At 45.4% G+C, this 17,124-nt stretch overlaps 1 protein-coding gene across 1 annotated transcript in view; it reads left to right on the top strand.

Moving 5' to 3' along the window:
• The first annotated feature begins 11,317 nt into the window (after positions 1-11,317).
• Positions 11,318-17,124, top strand: part of LBHD2 (LBH domain containing 2) — a 57,882-nt gene continuing 52,075 nt past the window's right edge. Inside the window, exon 1 of the mRNA XM_083458615.1 lies at positions 11,318-11,577. The gene's annotated coding sequence lies outside the window, so the exon portion shown is untranslated. The remainder of the gene's footprint in view (positions 11,578-17,124) is intronic.

The raw sequence follows: 17,124 nt of genomic DNA, 5'->3' as shown, positions 1-17,124 counted from the left end.
ATTTAAAATTTATCAAGTTACCTTTTTGTTATTCTCTCGAGGTGTATGTTTTTTTCTTTTTTTAATGTCACTCACATAAAATGAGCAATAAAATGTTTAAGGTGCGTAGACCAGCAGCACATTAACCCATGATCTGGTGCTTAAAGCTATTTTTGTATTTATTGTTAAATGTACGTCCTACCCTTCCCCGCCAAAGGACCTAGGGTGGCATTGTAGAGCAGTACAAAATCACAAAGAAGATTTCACAGGCAGACACACTCTAGGGATAACCGTTGTAACGTACAGTTACTGACTCACACTTGTGTGCATGAAAGGGTTAACCTGAGCCCTGCGCTCAAGTTGCCAATGTGGGTGTGGCTTAGCAGGTTCTCAGCAGCCTCTGCTGCCACCCCCTTTCTCTCTCTCTTTGTGCTTCCTGGAACAAGCAAGGAAGGAGCCATGCGGCCATAGCTCCCTGGCAAGTGAACTGAATCTCTCTAAAGAAGATTTTAAAGCCTGTATCTTTGCTAACCCAAAGATTGTATTATCCTTTTTGTAAGGAAAACAAGTTATTTTCTTTTAAAAGTTGTTCGGAACTGTATTCTTCTTTATTTTTTTGCCAGAGGATGGAAATTTGTTTGCTGTAATTTGTTTGCTGAAAACTTGGTGAGTAAAACATTCACATATGCAAGGCTAAGTGTCTGTGATTTATTCTAGCCTAAGTATTTTCATGGCAGACATTTGTTTAAAGGTAGATAGAAATCTAACAAAGTTTTAACGTGCTTCAATCAATCATCACTGTGCTTAACTCTGCTACTGAAGAGTAGGCTCTCTCTTCCAAATCTCTTAATCTGACCCCTATGGACTAATGTGGCCATGTGTCCTATGTTACAGAGGACTGGTCTAAATTTTGAGAAGTTCTCTATTGACAATCTGGGTCTGGTTTAAAGATCAATAATCCGAAAATGGGAGATCAAGTGGGTTTTGAAATCACATCAACTGTCGACAGATGGACAGCAGACCGGGGTGGGATTCAGTCACATTCTGGCAAATTCAGGTTGCACAGTTATAGTTGACTGAGAAGTCTTGCACAACAAACTCATTTCTCCAACAGATCGGGTTTTGTGTTTGCTTTGCAAAAAGTGATTGAGGGGGAAATGCATCAAAAAGGATGGGGTAACACTTGCTTTGAGACAGCATCATCTAACCTCTCCACAAACAAATCAGGATGATGAATCTTCATTAAACAGCCAACATCACCTAATCTCCCTGTGAGCAAATGATGATGAACGCTCAATACTCAGATTGTATGGAAATGTCCCAGGGTCACGGTCTTCCCCACTTTCTAATCACACTATAGTAGTTATTTTTCATCTGCATCTGGACATATAAATTACCATGTACATTTTTAAATGGAAACCTGTGACCCTCTTTTTTGATAATGGGTAAGGGGCCACTTTACTATTTTAATCAGTTTCAAATGCATGGAAAAGGGGTGGCTGGGTAAACTCATTAAAAGTTGCAAGAGATGGAGTCCACAATGTTATATCCAGGGCTTTTTTTCCAGCTGGAACTCGCCAAAGCTCAGTTCCAGCACCTCTCAGGTAGGCACCATTGCCATTATACGAGAATGAGGGAGGTCTTCATGATGAGTTCCGGCACCTTTTATTCTAGAAAAATAACACTGGTCATGACTGGATGCTCCATAATTTAAGCCCTTCATAGTAGATGGACATCAACATCCTGAGCAAATCTAAATCAGCCAGTGTCTCCAAACATATGCTCAGCACCCAGACCATTGCCTGGAAAACAGAGCAACCTCTGAAAGTGCAGAATCTATATTTACAATGGGATAATGCCCTTACAGCTTAGCAACCACCTTGTGAAACAGGTTCAGCTGACACACAGCTGAAGAGAAGTCATCCAGGGAGTTTAGTGGCTGAGCAGATTTAAACCTGCACCCCCCCAGTCCCACATTCTCCACTCTGCCACACTGGCTGTTCCCAAAGAGGAGCCAGGATGCCCATTTCAACATACGGTTGGTGTTATGTACTGGGTTGAATAGGATCCAAAATGCAGCAGTCTGATTGGTCCTAGAACAATAGGATTCAGAATGCAGCAGTCTGATTGGTCCTAGAACAATAGGATCCAGAATGCAGCAGCCTGATTGGTCCACAGGAGCCATCCAATCCAGCTCCAGGTGGAAGTGAATCCGCAACCTGATTGGCCTACAGGAGAATCCCGGAATTAGCCAATCACGTGGGGCCCATTGTGTAAATAATGTGTATAAAGCAGACATTCTGGGGGAACTTCCATTCCTCCTCACCACTATGAGCTGAATAAAGAGCATGAAATCCACTCTTGACTCTGAGTATATTTCAGTTGGGCAGCTATCTTTACAGCAGGGATTGCCAGCTCAGCAACCTGCCAGTACCTCCAATGGCACCTGTGAACAGTCTCAGTAAATGTCGCCCCAAATATCCATAATGCACAAGAGACTTATTGCTTTTCCTGCTCACTTCCTGTTTGCATTGGTAATAATAATAATAATAATAATAATAATAATAATAATAATAATAATAATAATAATAATAAATAATACTTTATTATTTATACTCCACCCATCTCAGTGTCTGGGCAGAACAATGGGGGTGGAGACGCTCCTTCAGGTATATTGAGCCAAGCCCGTTTAGGGCTTTAAAGGTCAGCACCAACACTTTGAATTGTGCTCAGAAACGGACTGGGAGCCAATGAAGATCTTTCAGGACCGGTGTTATATGGTCTCGGCAGCCGCTCCCAGTCACCAGTCTAGCTGCCGCATTCTGGATTAATTGCAGTTTCCGGGTCACCTTCAAAGGTAGCCCCACATAGAGTGCATTGCAGTAGTCCAAGCGGGAGATAACTAGAGCATGCACCACTCTGGCGAGACAGTCCGTGGGCAGATAGGGTCTCAGCCTGCGTACCAGATGGAGCTGGTAAACAGCTACCCTGGGCACAAAATTGACCTGCGCCTCCATGGATAGCTGTGAGTCCAAAATGACTCCCAAGCTGTGCATGTGGCTTAGCCTCTCTCCTTTAAATATGCCACATTTCATTGAATGCCACAATTTGACACCCACCTTCCCATTTGTTCTGAACAAAGAAGAGGCACAAAGATCTTCTCTGTGTAAGCAAGTACAGTACAGGCAGATATAGGTGCCTTTCCCCCATTGTTGTGGTGGGGGAGCAACACATGCCTGCACTGTTTTGTGGCCCTGAATTTGAGCTTCATTAATGTGTAATATTGACATTTTTGGATCCCCTCCAAACCGTGGCTCTCTAGGATTTCAGGCAAGGAACATTCCCAGTCCTTCCTGGACGTGTCAGGAACTGAACGTGGGATTTTATTGCATGAAAAGACAATATTTTACTAGGCCTTTCCTGTACCTACAAACTGAACGTTGACTGTCAGTTCTGAAGCTGACTTATCCTTCTTGCATAAAGGCAGCAGACTTGATTTATAATAATGGGTTTGTTTGGATATCTTGAAGTAACGTCATCCTCTGTGTGATGGTGGTGGGTAGATTTATTTATTTGTTTTTTTAAAAAAGAGAAAAATATGCAAATATCTTAAGACCTGAATAAATAGGAAGGCAGTCCACCAGCTGTGGTGGAAATGTCATGGTATTCTACCAAAATGTCTCCAAAATCCGTCTAGTCTGTTAGAATCCTTCCTCAGGTTGAGTTTTGTCCTCAGAGGTTTCTTTTTCAAATGACATCTCGATTATTTCTAATACTGGAGGTTTAAATCTAAAGAAGTTGTTTTCAAACTTTCTGGCTTCAGCTCAGGAAACCATTCCCACATCTAATTATCTGACAAGTACCTCTGCAATAGAACTGCCACATCCTGCAGAGGAGCCTGGGAAGTTTTCAAGACCAGAGTTCTTCAATCCTGGGTCCTGCGCTGTGGGATGTTGTTTACTCAGAAGCAAGCTTTGCTGGGTTGATGGGTGGCTTACTCCGAAGTAAATGTACACAGGATCGGAACTCTTTTTATATATTTATATAATTTTTTTTTAATTAATTTTCCAATACATTTATACATTTTTAACCAAACTGTAACAAAACATCTCTTTTGGACTTCCTTCAGCTTCCCCGTCAATCATCCATGTTTATCTCTTAATTACGCATTCCCTTAACACATATTGCCATTTGTCTTCCCTCTCCCTTCTATTTCTTTTTTGACAATATCTCTCAGTTTTTACAGCGCCTCTCAAAACCCCACTAGCGTTGTTTGTATATCGCATACATTTTTCAGATACTCTACAAACTTTCCCCAGTCTTTGGTCTCGGGCATATCTGATTTTCCCAGTTAATTTGTCCAGTTCCGCATAGTCTGTCAATTTCAATCTCCATTCTTCTATTGTCGGTAATTTCTCTTGTTTCCATTTTTGAGCCAATAAAATCCTTGCCACTGTAACTGCATACTGAAAGAGTTTACAGTCTTTTCTTCTTATATCTTTTCCTGTAATTCCTAAAAGAAAGGCTTCTGGTTTCTTCACAAAAGTAAATTTTAACATCGTTTTCAATTCATTATAAATCGCATCCCATAAACCTTTCACCTTCTTACATTCCCACCACATATGGTAAAATGTTCCTTCTTTTTCTTTACATTTCCAACACTTATTTACATGTCTTATACATTTTTGCTAATTTTACCGGTGTGATATACCATCTGTAAAACATTTTCATAACATTTTCCTTCAACGCAGTACATGCAGTAAATTTCAGGTTTTCTTTCCACAATTTTTCCCAATCGTCAAATTGTATATTATAACCAAAGTCTTTGGCCCATTGTATCATTACCGATTTAACCTCTTCATCTTACATGTTCCATTCCAACAGTATTTTATACATTTTTGACAGAATTTTACATTCATTATTTATTATATCTACTTGAAACTTTAATCTTTTTCTCCATATCCACATTCTTTTATGTCTTTTTTAAACATGTTCTTTAATTTGTTCATATGGCTTTAACTTCCATTTTCCCTCCTCTTTAATCACCATTTCACCATATGTAATCCAATTGCCTCTCATATTAATTTTCTTTACACTCATAACTTCTAACGGAGATAGCCAGTGTGGAACTTTTGGTTCCAGTAAATTTTTGTACCTGTCCCATACCTCTATCAACGAATTCCTAAAGATGTGGTTCCCAAAACCTTTATGAATTTTCTTCTTATCACACCATAGGTATGCATGCCACCCAAATCTGTTATCAAAACCTTCAAGGTCTAATAATTCCTTATTGTCTAATTTTATCCATTCTTTTAACCAGCAAAGACATACTGCTTCATAATATAGTTTCATATCTGGCAGGGCGAAGCCTCCTCTTTCTTTTACATCTGTTAATAACTTATATTTTATTCTTGGCTTCTTGCCCTGCCAGATATACCTTGAAATCACTTTTTGCCACTCTTTGAAAATCCCTATCCCCTTTATAATGGGGATAGTCTGAAATAAAAATAACATCTTTGGAAGCACACTCATCTTTATCGTGGAAATTCTGCCCCAAAAGGACAGTTTCATTCTGCCCCACACCTCTAGATCTTTTTTTCTTTCCTTCCAAACCAGTACATAATTATTCTGGAACAGGTCAATATTTTTAGGTGTTAACCAAATCCCCAAATATTTTACTTTTTTCACAACCTTTATCTCTGTCTGTTGTTGCATTGTTTCTATCTTATTTTGTTCCATATTTTTAGCAATTATTTTGGTCTTTTTCTTATTCAATCTAAATCCTGCCATTTTTCCAAATTGTTCTATTTCCTCCAAGACTTCTTTTACACTTTCCAGTGGTTCTTCAATTGTTATAACCAGATCATCGGCAAAGTCTTTCACTTTATATTCATTCTGCCCCACTGTTACCCCTTTAATTGATTTATTTTGTCTAATCGCACTTAAAAAGACCTCTAGGACCGTTATAAATAATAATGGCGAGAGCGGACAACCCTGTCTTGTTCCTTTTGATATTTTTATATCCTCTGTAATTACGTTATTGACTAGCAGTTTAGCTCTCTGTTCTGTGTATATTGCCTTAATTCCACTGAAGAACTCTTTCCCCACATCCATAAACTCTAAATTTTTCAGCATAAAATCCCATACTATATTATCAAAGTCCTTTTCTGCATCCACAAACATTAATATCGCTTGTTTCTCATTCCTGGCAGTCAGATATTCCAAAATATTAATTATATTCCTGATATTATCTTTCATTTGTCTGCCTGGAAGGAAACCTGCTTGATCTTTATGGATGGTTTTCAACAGTATCTTTTTCATTCTCTTCACTAAAATTCCTGCAAATATTTTGTAATCCGTATTCAATAATGAAATAGGCCTATAATTTTTTACTTGTGTTAAATCCGAATCTTGTTTTGGAATCAAAGTGATAAATGCTTCTTTCCATGTATCTGGGATCTCTCTTTCTTTTAAAATATTATTCATAACTTCTTTCAATGGTGTCAACAATACATCTCTCATTTCTTTGTAATAACCTGATGTAAATCCATCTGGTCCCGGGGCCTTTCCTCTCTTCAATTCTTTTATAGCCTCCTTTATCTCGTCCATTTCTATTGGGGCATTCAGCTGGTCTTTTTGTTCTGCCGGGATCACAGGATGGGAACTCTAGACCTGCAGATCCAAATGCATATAGGAGGTACATTTAAAGAAGATTGGAAAATGTTCACTGAATATATGGGGGAAATTGTGTACATTTGAAAACATGGGCAGCATTAAGATAAATAAACAGTGTAAATAAGTTTTGATGGATGTAATAATGGAATACTGAATGGTTTAAAGGTAAAGGGACTCCTGACCATTAGGTCCAGTCATGGTCGACTCTGGGGTTGTGGTGCTCATCTTGCTTTACTGACCGAGGGAGCCGGCATACAGCTTCCAGGTTATGTGGCCAGCATGACTAAGCCGCTTCTGGCAAACCAGAGCAGCGCATGGAGATGCCATTTACCTTCCCGCCGGAGCGCTACCTATTTATCTATTTGCACTTTGATGTGCTTTCAAACTGCTAGGTTGGCAGGAGCAGGGACCGAGCAATGGGAGCTCACCCTGTCACGGGGATTTGAACCACCAACCTTCTGATTTGCAAGTCCTAGGCTCTGTGGTTTAACCCACAGTGCCACTCGTGTCCCCACTGAATGGTTTAGTATGTATAAAATATGCAGAGATTTATGTTATGCAAAATGAACCATGCAAAGAGAAGAAGAGAAGTCATTGATATTTTGAGGTTGTTTAAATGAATATTCTAAAATGTAAATCAGAAAATTTAATAAGAATTATAGAAAAACACACAAAAATGCATATAGGAGGGAGGGTTGCTTTAAGTCATGGGTAGGCAAACTAAGGCCTGTGGTCCGGATCCGGCCCAATTGCCTTCTAAATCCAGCCCACAGATGGTCTGGGAATCAGCGTGTTTTTACATGAGTAGAATGTGTGCTTTTATTTAAAATGCATCTCTGGGTTCTTTGTGGGGTATAGGAATTCGGTCATTCCCCCCCCCAAATAATAATAGTCCGGCCCCCCACAAGGTCTGAGGGACGGTGGACCGGCCCCCTGCTGAAAAGTATGCTGACCCCTGTATTAGGGGGAAGTGTGCACAGCCACACCCATATGATGTACATAAATGCATTACATTAGGCTTGCAAAAAATGTTCACATTAGGAGGAATGTGTGTATTAAGAGAAACGTTTATAAATTTTCATTATTTTCATTATTTCCCCCCTTAAAGTTTGCAAACGGATGTGGAAATTGGGTGAACTAGATTGGAATACTGAGAAAAACCAAAATGGTGCATCTCTACCTGGAATAAGCTGATCATTTAAGATTCTGACTTCAGTACCCACTAAGTCATGGGTAGGCAAACTAAGGCCCAGGGGCCGGATTCGGCACAATCATCTTCTCAGTCTGGCCCACGGACGGTCCAGGAATCAGTGTGTTTTTACATGAGTAGAATGTGTCCTTTTATTTAAAATGCACCTCTGAGTTATTTGTGGGGCATAGGAATTCGTTCATTCCCGCCCCGCCCCCCCAAACAGGCTGGCCCCCCACAAGGTCTGAGGGACACAGCCTTTTGCACACCGCCAATTTGCAACGGGAGGGAAGTTCCCACTGACATAAATGGGGTGGATTCTTACTGGGGTCATGATGGGACAAAGAGTTACATGCACTGCACCTATGAATGGTTAAACGACGATAACAAAAATGCCAAACTGTGTGACAAACTTACAAGCACTGAGTGCTTAGTAGTGTGCTGCTTGTCCTGGAATTCAGCAAGGATCCTGGCACCTGCCCTGACTTCAATTTTCTAGTCCACTTTAGCCCAGTCATTATTAATATTACTAATTTCTCTGCTTAGTGTGTCGCAAAGTGCTTTCAGATTAACTCTCTCCCTAATCAAAACAGTTCCGTGAAAAGAGGTCCTTAATATAGACTCTGAACAAATGCTTCCGCAGAGGGAGAACGGCAGCGCTCAAGGCAATCGCCTCGAGAACGTGGAATGGATCCCACTGAGAAGATCCAGACCGATCCCTCTCTTTTCTGGCCTTTTGGAGAGGGAGGAGGAAAGGCCAGCTCCTTCCTGGTAGGATTCAACTGCTTAGGATTTGACTTGTTTTCTAATATTTTATTTTGCTTACTTTAAATGTTACACCACACTTTGCACAAGCCGCACGCATGTGTGTGTGCATGTTTTGCAAGACAGATTTTTTAAAATGCACCAAATAACACAACCCTTAAAAATACATATCAAATCACGAAAGAACAATTACTAACAGCAGCAGGTCTATCCTGCTCCAAACACTTGCTGATAAAGTTGTGTCTTAAAACTATAAAATGATGGTGACAAACACACCTCAGTAGGGAGGTAAAGTAAAGGTAAAGGGACCCCTGACCATTAGGTCCAGTCGTGGCCGACTCTGGGGTTGTGGTGCTCATCTCGCTTTATTGGCCAAGGGAGCCGGCGTACAGATTCCGGGTCATGTGGCCAGCATGACTAAGCCGCTTCTGGCGAACCAGAGCAGCGCACGGAAACGCCGTTTACCTTCCCGCCAGAGCTGTACCTATTTATCTACTTGCACTTTGACGTGCTTTCGAACTGCTAGGTTGGCAGGAGCAGGGACCGAGCAACGGGAGCTCACCCCTGTTGAATGGTTTCTTTAAATGTAAAGGTTCATCATTGTTCCACTCGATGTGTATGTCTTTAAGGGGCCAGAGCAAAATAACAAGACCCAGCTTTACAGCTGTGAAACATAGCAGGTGCTGCTGAGTTGTATTGATTAAGCTGTGTCAGCAATTGGGTGTAGTATATAAGGAGCAGCACCTAGCTCTCCCATTACCCTGGGGGATGGGTTGGTGGTTGGGTCTGGTTTGTTGTTGATGTATTTAGTGTGTAAGGAGTTTTTGTAATTAAAACCTTGTTTAAGTTATTTTTGAGTCCCTTTTTAATGCATGGTCTCCCCAGCAAGCTCTCTGCAGCGCTACTATACTGCAAATAGCCAACAACCCCGTTACGGGGATTCGAACCGCCGACCTTCTGATTGGCAAGCCCTAGGCTCTGTGGTTTAACCCACAGCGCCACCCACGTCCCAACATACAGTGGTACCTCGGGTTAAGAACTTAATTCGTTCTGGAGGTCCCTTCTTAACCTGAAATTGTTCTTAACCTGAGGTACCACATTAGCTAATGGGGCCTCCTGCTGCTGCGCCACCGCTGCACAATTTCTGTTCTCTGTTCTGAAGCAAAATTCTTAACCTGAGGTACTATTTCTGGGTTAGCGGAGTCTGTAACCTGAGGTACAACTGTATTGCCATAGTGGAGGCCAGCCACTGGTATTCATAGAAACACAGACAGGGATGCCAACTTGAATAAAATATTGGGGGGTGGCCCAAGGAAGACCCACCCCACATAATCCATCACGGCACACCCCCCCATCTGGATGCCAATGCCCATCAACCTTGAGGGGGGTGGGCGAAGGGACCTCGGCCCCTAGGAATCGGCTATGATCACAGAAAGGAACAGTTGGAAGGGGCACCCAGAGTCATCTAGTTGACCCCGCACTACAGGCACCTGAACTAGGTCGTCCATAGCAGATGGCCACCCAACCCCTGCTTGGAAACCTCAAAGGAAGGAAAGCCCACGGTGAAGCGGCTCTTGCTGCCTCCAATTGCGGAGGCAGAGCCGAGCCATCGGGGCTAGCAGCATTATTATAATTATAATTATTGATTGGGTTTATATACCGCCTTATACCCGGAGGTCTCAGGGCAGTAATAATTTTTATTTATACCCCGCCCTCCCCAGCCAAGGCCGGGCTCAGGGCGGCTAACAAGCAATAAAAACAAGTTGAATGAATACAACTTAAAAACAAGATTAAAATACAACATTAAAATATTGAAATGTAGCCTCGTCGCAGGAGGAGAAAGGAAAAAGAAAAAAGAAAGCAGGGGAGGGAATCAAACTGGCTCCAAGCCAAAGGCCAGGTGGAACAACTCTGTCTTACAGGCCCTGTAAGAGGCCTGTAAGAGATCAGATCCTGCAGGGCCCTGGTCTCATGAGGCAGAGCGTTCCACCAGGCCGGAGCCAGTGTTGAAAAGGCCCTGGCTCTGGTTGAAGCTAATCTAACTTCCTTAGGGCCTGGGACCACTAGGGTGTTGCTATTTATGGACCTTGAGGCTCTCCGTGGGGCATATTGGGAGAGGTGGTCCCGTAAGTACGAGGGTCCTAGACCGCGAAGGGCTTTAAAGGTCAAAAGCAGCACCTTAAGTCTGACCCTGTACTCCACTGGGAGCCAGTGCAGCTGGAAAAGCACTGGGTGAATATGCTCCCATGGCAGAGACCCCGTGAGGAGCCTCGCTGCAGCATTCTGCACCCACTAGTTTCTGGGTCAGCTTCAAGGGCAGCCCCGCGTAGAGCGAATTACAGTAGTCAAGCCTGGAGGTGACTGTCGCATGGATCACAGTGGCCAGGTCGGGGCGGGAAAGGTAAGGCCGCCAGAGCGCTGTGCTCCCGGAGAGAGAGGGGCGTGGATGCCTTCTTCCAGTCTCCAGCGTCGGGGAACTTCGCCAACCCCAGCAGCCTCGTCCGCACTCGCTACGAAGCGCCCGGCAAGAGACGGCGTCGGGTGGAGAGGAAGAGGGCGCGCCGGGATCGCCAAGGGAGGAACCCAACCCCGACGTGGGGCTGCCGCTCGCCCGAGGGCTCGCCGCCGCGCACAGCTCTCCCCCCACCCCAGCCCGAGGGTGGGGTTTGCTCGTCTCTCCTCCGCCCCAGCTCTCCACTCCGCCCCCTTTCCTGGAAGTCTCCGCGCTGCTTCGCGTGCCACGATCGAGGCGCAGCGGCTGCCAGCTTTGCGCGGTGCCCGGTGCTGCGCGTGCTGAGTCGTCGTCTCCCGCTGCGCGCCCCGCGCTTGGATCGCCGCCCCGCGCCTCCTAAAGCTGCCTGGCCGATTCTTTCCGCCTCGGCTGCGCGCGCGCGGAGGAGGAGGAGAAGCAGCAGCTGCGACGGCGGCGGCAGCGGCAGCAGCGCCTCGGATCTTTGCGCCGCGGACAGGTAAGCGCAAGAGCCGCGTGGATTGCGCCGGACTTGCCAGGGCAGCGGAGACGTGCTGGTTTCCCGCGTCTCTCCCCGCCCCAGGAAAAGGGGATCGGGGTGGCCGGTTCGAAGGAAGGATGCCGTCCCGGCTCCCGGGGGCACAGGGAGAAGGGGGAGCGGTGGGGAGGGGCAAGGGAGGGGGACAAGGGGGGCCGGGAGGGAAAGGGTGCTGGGACCCGAGGCAGGGGGAGGCAGGAAGGGATCCGCATAGCTGCCAACGTCTCCCTTTTTTAAAGGGAAATTCCCTTATTCCTAATAGGATTCCTCGCAAGAAAAGGGAAAAGTTGACAGCTGTGGATCCGGAGGCACGACGAGCGGGGCAGGAAGAAGCGGGTTACAGTTGAGGGGCTGGAAAGGAGGTAGGAAAAGAGGCATTCATAGAATTCATAGAGTTGGAAGGGACCCTGAGGGTCATCTAGACCAACCCACATGCAGTTGTCCCATATGGGGATCGAACCTGCAACCTTGGCATTATCAGCCCCATGCTCTAACCAACTGAGCTATGCAGACATAGCTGGAGGGCAAAGCGGTAGCTGTGCCTGCCAGTGCTGTTTTTCTCTAAAACTCACCATGAATGCAATCACCCTTGTTCTCTGAGAATGGCCGTGGTACCCACCTGAGAGGTGCCTGTGAGTTCCTCTGGTGCTTGGCATGCAGAAGGTCCCAGGTTCATTCCTCAGCATCTCGGGGGGGGGGGGGGCTTGGAGAGAAGCCTGTCTGAGACCCCGGAGAGCTGCTGCCAGCCAGTGTAGGTGATACTTGGCTAGATGTAACTCACTGTAAGGCAGGTATGATATAATGATCCCCCTGCCTGATCAAATGTTGGGGGTCTCTTCACATTTGCTCCAGGGAAGCTCATAGGCAGGACACAGGGGCAAGAGCTGTAGCCAGAGCTATCCTTTGTCTAGATATGGGTATTCTGGTTCACCTGTCTCTGATAATGTTACCTGCAGGTGATTGTCTGGCCCTTTAAAAACAGCAGCAGCAGCAGCAACAACAACCCTGCGCTGTTGGCTCTCTCTGGCAGTGGCCTTTGGAGCAGGGGCGTGTGGAAGTGTCACAGCGCAGAAGGAAAAAGCAGAGATGGGGAGCAAAAAGAGTAGGCTGTAAGCCACATTTACTCCAAAGTAAGCCCTGTCGATTTTACCGGGACTGTCTTCCAAGAAAGCATGCTTTGGATGGCGGCTTGAGGGGTGGAAGGAACAGAGGTGAGGCAGTGGAAAGGATGAGGTAGAAGCAGAAGAATCATAGCATTGTAGAGTTGGAAGGGACCTCTGAAGGACATCTAGTCCAACCCCCTGCAGTGCAGGAATCTCAACTACAGCATTCAGGATGGAGGCGGGGGGTGGGCATCCAAACCTCTGCTTCAGAGCAAGCACAGGGGCAGGTGACTTGGGAGCACAAGGGAGAGTGCTGAATCTGGGCTGATGTAAGGAAAGTGTGCAGAAATTTGAAGGAAGTGTGTAGAGAACTGTGCATAGGTTCAGGAGAGCTAACCTGGAGGTTGCCAGGAGCTTTCTCAGCAAATGCCTTTAAACCCAAGCAAGCCCCCACCCTTCCAGTAGTCCCTACTCCAGGGCTGGGCAGAAGGTAGATTGGGCTGTACTGGGAGATCTCTGCGTGTTTTGCAGTAGATTGTCAAGGGCTGCTGACTTTCGACTGATTAACATCAGCAAGAGCAGGAAAAAGAAGGTGCCCTTTTCCCCTTTAAAGAAACAAAGAGCTCTTCTGGACTGGCTGCTATTTTTGGGTGGGATTCAGCCATATACTGGCAAATCCAGGTCTCACCATGGGCGTTGATTAGGAAGTCTTGTGCAACAGATCTGCTTTCCTGAACAGATCAGGCTTCTTGCGATAAGGAAAGTGATGGGAACATTTACTGGCACGCGGGAGGGAACTTTGACGCCATGGGTCCTCTTACCTCTGCACAAACAAATCAGAAGGAATGCTCCTTAAATAGCCAACCTTCGTCCGGAAGTGCTCCGAGGAGCAAACGGGAGCGGGATTGTGACTTTTGTGCAAAAGGACGAGCGAGCCCTCTTCAGTTCTGGTTCCCAAAACTTGTTCCTGAGCTCAGGAAGGTGTTCAGAGGCAGTTGGGACATTTTCTTAATTTGGATTGAAGCTGGTTTAAAGGGTGGGGTGGGGAGTGTGTCAAAACACTAGAAGGGACCCCAAGGGTCATTTTGTCCAACCCCCTGCAATGCAGGAATCTTTTGCCCGACATTCGAACCCAGAACCCTGAGATTATGTGTCTCATGCTCATAATGACTGAGCTATGCTTCCCAAACAGCACTGGGAGATCCATGAATGCAGAATAAACTGGGTTTGTACGCTAACCTATATATCTTTTGCACCCGGCTCATGTTGGTGAATGTAAGAATAAAGGGGGGGAGAGTAGATCCAAAAAGTCATAGAATTGGAAGGGATCCCAAGGATCATTTAGTCCCGCCCCCCGCAATGCAGGAATATGCAGTTGTCCCACATGGGGATCAAACCTGCAACCTTGGCGTTACCGGCACCGCGCTCTAACCAACTGAGCTATGCCCAGGGAAGTCAAACACTTACCGTTTTGGTAAGCACAGATCGGTGGCAGAAGGAAGAGGTGCAGCCCGAGAATGCAGAATGCCAAGACTGAGCGGGGGGGGGGGGGGAGGAATAAGTGGAGAGGATATGAAGGAAATTGGTAAAGAACCAAGGTTAAGTATCAACAGCAGAACTAGCACCACACATGCATGATGGAATCAGAACAACAGTAGCTGTTAAACCTGTGAGTTAGGATCATTTTTGTGGTCAAGGATTTTCTTTGGAGAGTTAAATCGGAGGATCTGGTAATTTCCCTTCTCCTAGCGCTTACTTTCCCAGAAGTTAAACCAGGGCGATGCTTTCCTCTGGTCTATCATAGGGGTTTGTGTCTTATGTACAGCAGTGGTGAAAGGTTTTAGGAGAAAGTTAAGATTTCAGCGTCAGTTTGCTAACAAGAATTCATTGGCACGCGGCATCGCCAGCCGAGAACTGGCAGTGCTGTCCAATACATGTCTATTCAGAAGCAAATAGAATTTAGCTCAACAGGGTTTAGACCCAGAAAAGTATGTTTAGGATTGCATCCTGCAGCACGGAGGAGCAAAATGGGAAGGAGAGAGGAAGAATGAAAACACTTGTGACTCCTAGCTCCAGTTTTTGAGTGGAACCTTTTATTTGTAGAAATAAGATGGGTATATGGAATCGTAGTCTAATCTACAACCTGCAGCTTTTCGCCCTCAGTCACGAAACATCCTGTGTGTTGCATGAAGCGGAAAGAGAGAAATGGTAAAGATTTGCAACAGACAACCCAAAAGGGAACAAAAATGACGGTAATAGCAAACTGGCTTCTGTAAGTGTCGGAGCAAGCAACTGCTGTCTGCGTGAACATCAGTGAAATAATTGCATGTCTCCAATTTGCCATTATTGATAGTTTGCATAGTACTTGCAAACGGAGCACAGAGAAGTTGCAGCTATAATTATCAGCTTGTCTTGCATGTCCCAGCTCAGGAGCCCTCAGAAGGCGAACCAAGTCTCAAAGCGAAGGATTTGCCTACAGAACTATTGGAACGCGTTCTGCAGTTGCAAAGCCAGACTGGCTGCTGAACATACCCAAAAGCGACCCTCAATTCCAATTCTGATTCTCTGTATTTGTGTGATGTATGGGTTTGTAAGCAAGTGTAGTGTTTCGCTCTCAGGCACATTCGGTTTCAGTGCGAGCACCTAAAAATGTATGTGGGTGAAATAGTCCACAGTGTGATGTGGCAGATCCTAGTACCACGTCTTTCAGGTTTAAGGCCAAGGATGGTGAAAGGGGAACATGTAAAACAGCTTTCAGCAACCCTGTAGGGCATTTGGCTTCAACTCCAGGCTGTATAAATCTTTCAGCCCCAACCAGCACAGCCACAGTGTAGCCTAAAAAACAAACCTGGAGAACACCTGGCTGGCGAAGGCTGGTGTAAAAGTTAGGGATGCTGCTAGTAGCATCCTTCCAGCCGCATCTTTTTTGAGCCATTGTTTAGCATCAGTACTTTGCAAATTGCACACCCGCCTCTTCCTTAGCCTTGTGAAAGCAGAAAACGAGTGGGCGCAGATTCCTGTGCATTGTATTACGGCTGCTTGGAAAAGGCATTGTGCTCCTTCCTGTAAGTGCTTGTGTACCTTGAGCACATAATATCTGAAAGAACAAATACAAGCACATAAAACTCCCTTACACCAAGCCAGAGCGTTCGGTGCAGCTAGGCCAGGCATACGCAAACTCGGCCCTCCAGATGTTTTGAGACTACAATTCCCATCATCCCTGACCTGTTAGCTAGAGATGATGGGAGCTGTAGTCCCAAAACATCAGGAGGGCTGAGTTTGCCTATCCCTGTTCAAGGCCAGTAGTGTCCACTCTGGCTGGCAGTCATTCTCCAGGGTTTCAGAGCTCGTCTTTCCCACCTGTACCAAAGTGCCTGCAAGTGCATGACAAGTATGTTCGCCACCGCCATTCCACAAAATGAGGAGGGGTACATGATTGCATTTGGTATAATGTACTGCCAGCAAGAAATGATGTGCAAGGAGTGATTTTTTTTTTGGAGGGGGGTGGTGGCAGTGGGAGAGAATATTAAGCAAAGTGTTTGGCAATAATGGTGGTTTCTCTGGAAAAAGTCTCTGTTGTTGCATTGAGAAAATGTGCTGCCCAAACATCCTTGATGAATGACAGCAGTGTTTAAAAGATGGATCTTTGGATGCTAGGAATGTGAGAAACCTGAAGCTTTTACTTCTCTCGAGTTTCTTGCTTTGGCTCGCTCTGTGTTCTCAGTTCATGTCTTTGGAAATTCCACACCGTGTCTCTGATGTTTCTGCTTTTCTGAACAACCTCTGAGTTTGCAGGGGTACTTGGCCAGGGGCAGAGCTGTAAATCTTGCCGCAGGTGGTAAAAGCAGCATTGCCGCCCCCATCCCTCCACCCCCATTGTGAACTCACGGGGCGGGGGGCGCTCCTCATTTGTGGCTGTGGAACTAAATTGCCACCTGCAACATGCAGTATGTATATATATATGTATATACGTGTGTGTGTCTCTCTCTCTCTCTCTATATATATATATAATGCTGATTGATGCATTTGCATGGTGCAGAAGTGGCTCCTAAACTAGAAGCTACCAAAATATTATTACTGTATTATTTATTATTATTATTATTATTATTATTATTATTATTATTATTATTATTAATATTAATTATACTAGAAATCTCTCTCTCTCTTGATCCCCCCACATTCCATCTCTGTTCACTCTTTCAAAAGCCCCCACCCCAGTTTTGCTCAAGAGCCGGGGGGGGGGGTGGACGGACAGATGAAGGGAACGTGTGTGTTTTTTGCCCGGCTTCCCATTTGGTCCCTGCTTTGCCAAGGCTCACCAGGCTGTGCTCCAGGGCCCTCTAGTGGGCTGCTAAGGAACCAGCGGCGATGGCAGGAGCCTGCCAGGAGGAGGAAGTGATGGAGC

Source organism: Podarcis liolepis (assembly GCF_965112155.1).
Source record: "Podarcis liolepis genome assembly, chromosome: 1".
NCBI classification, from domain to species: Eukaryota; Metazoa; Chordata; class Lepidosauria; order Squamata; family Lacertidae; genus Podarcis; species Podarcis liolepis.
The sequence above is the reverse complement of the archived record's forward strand: the minus strand, read 5'-3'. Positions and strand labels throughout refer to the sequence as shown.